This window comes from Aegilops tauschii, chromosome 7 (assembly GCF_002575655.3).
Source record: "Aegilops tauschii subsp. strangulata cultivar AL8/78 chromosome 7, Aet v6.0, whole genome shotgun sequence".
In the NCBI taxonomy this organism is placed as follows: Eukaryota; Viridiplantae; Streptophyta; class Magnoliopsida; order Poales; family Poaceae; genus Aegilops; species Aegilops tauschii.
The window spans coordinates 86,565,416-86,575,635 of record NC_053041.3 but is presented as its reverse complement, the minus strand read 5'-3'; the positions used below and the strand labels follow the sequence as shown (position 1 = coordinate 86,575,635).

The 10,220-nt window shown below is 47.3% G+C and overlaps 1 long non-coding RNA gene and 1 pseudogene across 1 annotated transcript; both read left to right on the top strand.

The window, feature by feature from the left end:
• The first annotated feature begins 3,566 nt into the window (after positions 1 to 3,566).
• LOC109759061 (uncharacterized) lies at positions 3,567 to 4,518 on the top strand. Its single transcript, XR_005763493.3, has 3 exons — positions 3,567 to 3,807; positions 3,938 to 3,979; positions 4,084 to 4,518. It is a non-coding gene; the product is annotated as an uncharacterized lncRNA (long non-coding RNA).
• A 2,308-nt stretch (positions 4,519 to 6,826) lies between these two features.
• LOC141026866 (uncharacterized) lies at positions 6,827 to 9,446 on the top strand (annotated as a pseudogene).
• Positions 9,447 to 10,220: the final 774 nt, after the last annotated feature.

The window sequence follows — 10,220 nt, the reverse complement described above, 5'->3', positions numbered from 1 at the left end:
AACTCTATTCACTGCATACAGTAGCCCCTGGTGCACAGAATTTAAACAGCTAAGCTACTGTCTAATACACATGTAAACACATATTTAGCAGGCAATGCAAGGTGGATAGACATACCTTCTGTCTATCATACATTATAGTATATGGACCATACTATCCAACTTCTCCTCCAAGACAAATCTTCATCTGGTGTAGAAACCAGCACCAGTTTGCTTTGTCCTGTTGTCCAACAATGCCAAATGCCAGTGGGTATATGTTGTTATTGCAATCTCTACCAGTGGCAACAAGGATTTGTGCACCAGTGGTCAGCTTGATAAAACATCCATCAAGACCTAAAACAGGAAGTAAACATAACATGTTAAATGCAAGCTATTGAAACTAACAACATCAAAGTAGTGTACAAGCTAAAATAAACTAACCAATGAATGGTCCACACCCCTGTAGAAATCCCTCCCTTGCTCCATTGATGCAGTAAAACATGGCATGGAATCTGGGTCCTGGATGTGGGATTTTTTCAGTGGCTCTTGGAGTTACAGTGGTGACTACAACTCTACTCCCAGGGTTTGTATCCATGACAGTCTGAGCATAGTCTCTCAGCCTTGGGTATTGCTTCTTATGATCTCCCAACAAAGCCTCAACAGCTAGGTTTTTTGCCCTATATGCCATAGCCTTGGGCACATCCAGACCATACTTTTCCATGCAGGCATCAATAAGTGTATGTATGCTAGTAGTGACATCAGATCTGAATAGTGGCTCATATTACTTTGCAAGTCACTTGGCACTTACCCTGGTTGTTTCAGTAGAACTAGGGCAAGTGTGTTGTAATCTCATCTTCTTTATTGCAAAAGTGTTTTCCCCTTTTACAACAGCTGCCACAATGCAGAACTTGCATTATGAATTCTTGCAATGCACAATGATCCTCTGATCTGAGGTCCAGTGATACTTGAAGTCTCTGCACTGAGTGATGTGCAAGCTCAACAAAGCTTCTCTGAATGGATGTTGATCTATGAAACACAAATGCAGTTGTAGTTGTTGGTGTGGTTGCTCCAAATCCTCATTGTACCATACTCTAGGTGGCCTCTTCTTTGCCCTGCTCTTCCTTCTTTGAGGTAGCACAAATGCTAGTGGCTGAAACCCATCATCTTCACTGTCCTTCAATAAACTATTATCTTCTTCAACTGATGATGGTTTCCAATCAGGTTGCACATCTTCTAAAACACTGGAATGTGACCTTGTTGTTAGTCCCCTCCTTACTTGTAGCTTCTGCTTCTTCTTTGCTGGCACAGATATTTTTTCTTCGTCTTCTGGAACAATAGGGTCATCATCCTCCAAATCAAATAATTCCTCTACCTCTGTGTCACCCTCATAATGCACTTGTTCTTCCTCCTCTGTTTCTTCTTCTGATTCTGCATCCTCTATTTCTTCGTCATGTTGTTCATGTACTTCTTCCTCTCTCTGTCTGTTTCCCTCTTCCATCTCCATGTCTTCAGCATCATTCATTTCCTCATTATAGTTAGGCCTTAAATCCCCCATATAATAAGGGTTAGTGTCACTGTCATATTGCCCTTCAGATGAAGATGCATAACTGCCATCATAGCCATCTTGTTCTTCTTCCACAACTTCTTTTAACTTTGGATTTAGAACACTCCTGCTCTCTTGTGTTAAAACAGCAGGGCCTACAGCTGCAATAGAGCAGCTACTCTGACCTTCATAAGCAACACCTTGCTGATCAACAACATAAACAGGAGGATCAGCCAGATCATAAACCACAGGTTCAGAATAAACAATTGGATCTAAATTTTGCTTCTCTACAAAACCCTTCTGTGCTACACTGACAGCTGGTGGACAAGCCCTAAATAGCAAATTAAGCACCAAACTCTCCTCATTCTGCCTCTTGATCAACTGTAGTTTAACATTACTATCAACCAATTCCAAACCCTGCTCTCATGGGGTCTCCACGTAAAACATCAGTGAATCATCAATACTAAAGCGTTGTGTTTCCATCAATGCAACCATATTCAGATATGTCACATCTTAACAGCTTAACTTCCTCTCTAACAGATCATTATTATCAAAATGGATCCTAAGATTCCATATGTCTTCATATAAACTACAATTCACATGCAATTTGCCTAATCAGTACACTATAACCCTAATTAGAAAATAAATGAGAAGAAAAAAAGACAAAAACTTACAGGACGCCACCGAGCCCGTGGGTCAGCTCGTGGCTATTGCTAGGGTTCGCCACCCATTGCTATGCCAGCCGTACCCGCTACTCCACGGACAGTGCGGGCTCCATGAACTCGCCGTCGTCGCTGGAATACTCAGAGCTCGAGTAGTCGTCGCCGCCCTCGATTGGATATCTCCCCTCGATTCCTCCTGCCGCGCCGCTGCCGAAGAGGGGAATGTTTGCGCCTCCGCCATCGTCGTCGCCGCCACCACCGCCCGGGGTCGCCGCCGCCATCGCTGTAGAGACGCGCGAGGGAGCTAGGGTTCGTCGACGAACAGAGGAAGAGAGGAAAGGAGAGGGAGAGACAGAGCACGGGCCGGTCCGGTTTGAGCCGGACCGCACCTATCGAGCAAGCGGGCGGGTGCCGATTCGCCAGCGTGGCAGCTGACGCGCGGGCCCGGGCGGTCAGTTCCAGCATCAATACATAGAAATGCGAAGTTTAGCCCGATTTGCAACGGTTCGACCCAAACGTGGTACTGACACGTAAAAATTATCAAAAGTGGTACCAGTTCGCCACCACCGCCACAAATGTGGTACTATTCGTGTAATTATCTCTAATAGATCTGATATTTTCGAAAAAGAAAAGATGGAGTGTTGGCATACAGCCGTGTGTGCGACCGGGGCACCAATGTATGTTGCTAGTCTTGCTGCCAGCATTGAGTTTGTACTCTCTCTGTAAACTAATATAAAAGCGTTTAGATCACTGATAGTGATCTATCAGTGATCTAAATGCTCTTATATTAGTTTACAGAGGGAGTGTATCAGCTGCATGCATGCAGTGCCCTAGCGCTGCGCAGACCAAACCTGCGGAAAAGAAGCAGGTGCAATCAGCGGGGCTTGCGTCCTCCCCCCCTAAAATATACTCGCAAGTCGCAAGTACACCATAGCACAGCCGGGGAAGGAAGGAAGCTGCCCCGATGGCCTGGTCTCAACCGGCCAACGAGTAGACTAATGGACTACGCAGGAGGCGGTTGACTCGCCGAGCTGTGAGGCGCGTCGTGGGCGCGCGGCGAGGCAGCATTGACAATGGCGCTCCGTCGGGTCAAGTCGCCGCAAGTAATTCACACAGCGCGTTCTGGGCTGATCTGGCCTCGGGCCAAACCGCCAGAGTGCTCTCGTTGGTTAGTTTCGGCTTGTGGGAAGTATTCTAATCGATCAATGGAGCAGGTGGGAAGGCAGGCAAGCAATCATCCATGTAACACCGTGATCCAGGTCATGCATGATCTCGTCGACTAGCTAGCTCATAGCCAACCACCCGAAGCATAGAATATGACGAACGGACCGAGCGGCTCCGCTCGGTCAAGCGGCTGGGCGACGGGCGAGAGCCTATAAATCCATCCACGGGTAGCCGCCGAATGTTATCACACACATTCACCTTGCGCAAACAGCATCATCGCACCCACGGTTTTAGTTAGCTCTCGGCCTTAGCTACGCACGGTACGATGGGAGGGTTTGAGGACGGATTGCTCCGGGGAAAGAAGGAAGGTGAGGGGTGGGCCGCCTCGAATTGGGGACGACGCTTGAAACGTGCAGTGGGCATGGAAACGCCCGGCGGGGAAGCGGTTCATCTACCCGACAGGTCTGTTCATGATCCCACAACTCTCTGTGATGCGATCCTCTTCCCTCCTTCATTTGAGGACCGATCTGCCTCTTCCTTTACTTGGTAGTATTAGTTTTCTCTAATTGGATGATCCATCTATCCTATCAAGTTGCTACGATAGGGTAGGGAGGGATGGCGTCAGGATACCACGGTATGCTCATGCTCTGGCTTCTCTATTTTTCTCGACAATATGCTCTGCAGCTTCCTTTTCTTGAGCCTTCTGTAACTTTCTTCTATCCTATTCCTATCACGTAGCATCAAATGGGAAAAAGACCGCGGTGTCTTGGCTGAGGTTGTCGCTTTGGCGCGTGTGGCACCGAAGATGGTACAGGAGGCTACGGCGAGAATGGTACGGGAGGCTAAGGCGAAAATGGAAGAAGTGGCTAAAAATAGACGGAGTTGAGTTATACCTACTTTACTTGGGCTTAAAAAAAAGTGATATTACCTATTAGGCCGTGTGGGCAGAATGTTTCCCGGTTTCCCACTTCCTGCGTGGAGTGCGTCCAGTCCGTGGACTAAGAAAAGAAGAAAAACGTTACTAAAAAAAGAGAAAAACAAGAACCGTAGGGAAATTTTCTACTGCAGCTACCTTTTAATTCGTCCAAAGACTAATCCAGCTACAATGTAACCTTTTTATACCAAAGAAATGGGAAGGAATAAAGAAGAGTAAAGCTACGTTGCGCTTCGCCTTGTTCTCTGCGTTTCCTTCTGAACACTAGGGCATGTTTGGTCGGGGTCTACCGATGCGACACTTTTTCTTGGCCGAATACGTGGCAAGCCACAACTCTTGTTGCGAGTAAATTGTTGCTATATGGTAAGAAACCTTGCATATGGCATGTGGGGTGGGAGCGAACCAACCTGTGACATGTGATTGGATGGTTAGGAGGATAGTGTTATCCCCAGCCAAACAGGGTTCCAGTTCTCGTGCTTGCGTTATGCTGAATTTATTTTAGGATTTCCGGCGAGTGTGTTCAGTGAAAGGAGACGTTACCATCGACTACGAGGCGTCTGTGATGACTTCGTCAATCTTAAAATGATATGCCGACTCAGTTTCTCGGGGATGCTCGTAGGGGTAGGGTATTCGTGCGTGTTCATATAGGTGAGTGGACGCGCCTATATATGATCGCATGTGTCTCAAAAAATATAACATATGAGATGGGATGCTAAAAAACTATGGCATGCCACAAAATGAGGCAATGAAACAAACGGAAACTCACGGGCGCATGCAGATGCCTGTGCACACATCTGCCTAGCTGTGTCGGTCACCCGATTGCCGGATAGGCATGGGTGGCTCATGTTCAAAGCCAAACTGGCTGAAGCCGATAAACCCACACATCAACTTACACGTACGGGATCAACAACTTTGCGGATCGCCTAGTGTATATTATCGGCCGCTTGGCTTACGCACATGTACGCCGTGTGTGGATAGCGTGGCACACGGCGACGACCTATGCCTCGACGTACCTCCACGTACGTCGTGACACAGCATAAAAACGCTCAACGTATAGAAAATACTCAGCGTATTCACGCGAAAGCCGAGTGTTGACGTGAAGCGGATGGCGAACACCTGCGCCACGTGGCCGTGCTCGTCCCAGTTGACGGCACCATGATGGGCGGCGTGTAAGTCGTGCACGACGTGTGTACGCCTTGTGCCGTTGAGTATTGACATCGAACTCCGCCATGTTGTCGTCCGACAGCGCGGTCGGCCACCTATCCTGCCGTCTCCCCGCCTACAAATGTACCTCCCCTCCCCATCCAACACATTAACGTACGCGGCATGGGCGACCTCTCAGGGGCGCCACATCGGATTGAAGCGGGTGCGTGGGTTGGGCAGAACCGCAGCCTGCTTGTTTTGAGTGAGCCACGTGTTGAGCGTTTACTGGGGAGAATAATAAGAAGGAAAAAAACGAAAGAGGCAGCAGAAGCTTAACTGGCAAGGAGAAGGGCGCTCCGCATTTAAATTCCTTTTCCTCCTCCTCAAGCCCACACGCAACCTTCTGACCTCTCCTCTCTCCCATGTGCTCTCCGCCGCCGCCCTGCCTCACCCCACGGCAAAAAACACATATTTGACCTGTGGACGAAAACAATTCAAAATATGAACTGCTTTTGAAAAAAATTCACGCTGTTGACCCTTTCGTGTGGCAACCGACAGCAAGGCGCCGCACCCAACGGTGCAGCGCCCTTCCCTTAGGCGTCGCACATCCGGCCAGCGTGGCAGCCCGGGTCCAAGCGCGGCCCCACAGACAACAGTGCAGTGCCTAAGGCTTAGGCACCACACAGTGTAAAGTGCAGCGCCTATCGCTTGGGCGCTGCACTTTGACTTAAGCCTCATCGGGCCAGCCCCTCCCAGGCAGTTCTTCCCCCTCTCCAGGAAGTTGCTCTCTGTACAGAGAGCAGCGGCTGTGCCCCTTTGGATCCCCCCCATCTCTCTCAGATCTGAAGATTTTAGCCCTGGATTCGATCTCCAGTCCCTCCTACTAGGTAAACTCCTCTGTTCCCTTTCTTTTCCTCCGTAAATTCGTTTCAATTTTAGGGATTTGTCCAAGATTAGGTGGAACCCTTGATTTGCTTGGTTTGGATCTTTATTTGTCCAAGATTGGGTGTTGTGATGGAGGATGTGTAGTCATAGTGGTACTATATGATTCTTGTTAGTGAAACCTAGATTGTTTATTTTTTTTAGATATATATGAGATGCCTAGTTTTGTAGATAATTATGAGATGTTGAGTTTTGTAGCTATATATGAGATGTTGAGTTTTTTTAGATATATATTAGATGTTGAGTTTATTTGAAATATGAGATGTTGATTTACCTGAACACATATGTCATACGAGATATATATGAGAATTTACAATCATCTATTCATTGTGTGACAAGAAGATGTTGAGATTCTTGTAGATGAATACATATGAGATGTTTAGATGAACACATATGAAATGTTTAGTGTATACCGATATTTGAGATGAACTCATATATGTTTATTGTTTGAACTTTGTAAGGATGGTTTGGCTTCTCGACGATGCCATTGACACACAACACCGGGCCTACATGATGTGCGAGAAGGGGCTGGTAATAATAAGTAATCTAAATATTTAGCAAATTTGCCTTTAGTTGAAATTGACATGCCCTAAGATTTGTCATTACTTGTTTTTTGCAGAAGCTTGAACCTTTGAAGATTCGGTATCACGGGGTCTCTAGTCCTGCCATGCCGTACAATGAGCGGTACACACCGTACATCCAGCAGGCAGGACTACTCCAGTGGATTCAGTTGGTCAGCCGGTCCACGCCAAATCTCAACTCTCCACTGGTGTCCGCTCTTTCTAATCGGTGGAGGCCGGAGACGCACAGTTTCCATCTTCGGACTGGGGAGATGACCGTGACGCTCGAGGATGTCTCGTTGATCACCGGTCTTGCTATCGACAGGAGGCCTCTCTGTATGAGCACCGATTCTGATGGGTGGCGCGAGCAGATGACTGCTCTTATCGGTATGGCTCCTACCGAGGATGAGGCTGATGTAGAGGAGGGAGAAGAGAAGAAGAAGAAGGAAAGGAAAGCAGCCGGAGCTGCTTTCACGTGGATTCAAAGAAACTTTGCCCATTGCCCTGCGGATGCCACTGATGATGTGGTCCAGACACATGCTCATGTCTATATATGGTACATTGTCTCGAGGACTTTGTTTCCTGACTCCACGGGCAAGAACGCTCCATGGATGTGGCTGAAGGCGTTGACAGTCTTCGATAGCAAATGGAGCTGGGTTCAGCGACTCTTGCCTACTTGTACCGACAGGTAGTTGGTTTGTTTTGTTATCAACTCATTTTTTCATTAGCAATGCAACCTTGCTGTCAAGTTAACATTGTTTCCTTTCATATGTAGCTGGACGATGCGTGTTGCAGGATCACAGATAGGGCAGGCATTGGTGGTAATCTGCTTCTACTTTCTGTATGGAGCTGGGAGCGTCTTCCTGTTGGACGCCCGAAGAGCGTCAGGTTTAATCCTTGGGATGAGGATGAAGATGACGAATTACGGCGCCCCACTTGGGCTTACAAGTGGGATGTGGTTTCCGAGATGACGAACGATGTCAATCTCATGTACCAAAAGTACATTGCCGAGTTGGACATGATTACGCCTGAGCAGGTAACGAGGACATTATTTCAGTTATTTCTCATGTTTGCCTGAATAATTGTCATCAATGTTGCGTTGTTGTCCTATTTCATAGGTGGAATGGCAGCCATATGGCGCCAATGACACAGTAGGGTACACTCCAGAGTTTGCCATCAACCCGATGTGCTTGCGGGATAGGGATCTTTGGCTCATGCAGTGCCCACTGATATGCAACTGGGCGGTTGAGCTTCACTTGCCACATCGCATGTATCGTCAGTTTGGTCTGTTCCAGCCTCACCCGCCGGTTTGGGTGGACACAGACAAAGCACTTCATAGGTAAGAGAGCATGAACCGTATTGACTAAGCATCGCCACTCCTTCTTGATTGTGCTAATGTTTGGTTTTCTACCATGCAGGTTGGACAGGCGAAAGCAGCGGAAGATAAAGGACTGGGACAAGCATCATGCTTCGTATGTTACCCGCTTCCATCTTTGTGTGGAGCAAGCTCGTAACAGTGCACGTGCCCAGCTTTGTGAGAATGACTCACTTGCTTTTGATAACTACATACGATGGCTTCTTGTTAATACTCGAGTTGAGATATGCCCGCCGGCATACAATGAGGATATTCTTGAAGAACCCATAAACTTTGAGGATCTATCAAAGGGGAAGTACAACAAAGATGTCAAGGAAAGGCAAGGAGTCCCTGCTGTTCCGGTGATTAACTATGTGGTAAAGTGTTCCCTTCTTTACTTTCCCATTGGCCGTATTACACATGTTTGAATGGCTAACGTGTTACTTCATTCTCATGCGCAGCGCAACGAGATCAAGAAATCAGCTGATGAAACCCAGTCTATTCTGGAGCAGACACCGGTTGGAGAAGGCAATGATGATGGTCCACTACGAAAATTTCTCAAGGTACATAACGCACTAATGTGTCCATGTTACATATCTTGCGGAGGTTGGTATCTTATACACTTGTTCATGTTACAGCGCCAGGCCAAGAAGTTATGGCGGTTATCGAACCTTCTCGGTTGCCGTGACCCGGAATATGATGAACCATCTGCCTCTAGGTCTGGTACACCACCAGACCCTTTATCTCACCATCTGGGGGACAATGTGAGTTCCTCATTTGCTTATCTGGATGATGAGGGTGTGGTCACCCAAGAGCTATGACTAATCTTTTAGATTTAATTCTCACTTGATTACGACGCCGGTCTTCACCATATTCTTTGATTGTGTGATAGATTGATGATGACATGAATTTGGCGGACGCTCAAGTCCGGCTCGCATACATGTTGAAGCCTAGGCAGCCCATAAAACGGTACACGCCCACCGACTTTGACAACAGAGGCAACCCAAAGATGGTCGCAGGTAGCTCGCGTATGGCGAGCTTGGATGATGAGGCGGAGGAGGAAGTGGAGGAAGATGAGGCTCGCCCTCATAGGAGGAAGATCATAACCACCAGGCGTGGCACCAGGAGCACGCGCGCAAGGCATTTGTCATTGCCGTTTTCATTATGAAACTTGATACGTCTCCAACGTATCTATAATTTTTTATTGCTTCATGCTATATTATATTCTGTTTTGGATGATTAATGGGCTTTGTTATACACTTTTATATTATTTTGGGGACTAACCTATCAACCGGAGGCCCAGCCCAAATTGCTGTTTTTTTGCCTATTTAAGAGTTTCGCAGAAAAAGAATATCAAACGGAGTCCAAACGGAATGAAACCTTCGGGAAGGTGATTTTCGGAACAAACGTGATCCAGAGGACTTGGAGTCCATGTCAAGACATCAACCAGGAGGGCACGAGGTAGGGGGGCGCGCCCTCCACCCTCGTGGGGCCCACGTTGCTCCACCGACGTACTTCTTCCTCCTATATATACCTATGTACCCCCAAACCAACAGAAGCATCCACGAAAACCTAATTCCACCGCTGCAACCTTCTGTACCCGTGAGATCCCATCTTGGGGCCTTTTTCGGCATCCTGCCGGAGGGGGCATTGATCACGGAGGGCTTCTACATCAACACCATAGCCTCTCCGATGATGTGTGAGTAGTTTACCTCAGACCTTCGGGTCCATAGTTATTAGCTAGATGGCTTCTTCTCTCTTTTTGGATCTCAATACAAAGTTCTCCACGATTCTCGTGGAGATCTATTCGATGTAATCTTCTTTTGCGGTGTGTTTGTTGAGACCGATGAATTGTGGGTTTATGATCAAGTTTATCTATGAACAATATTTGAATCTCCTTTGAATTCTTTTATGTATGATTGGTTATCTTTGCAAGTCTCTT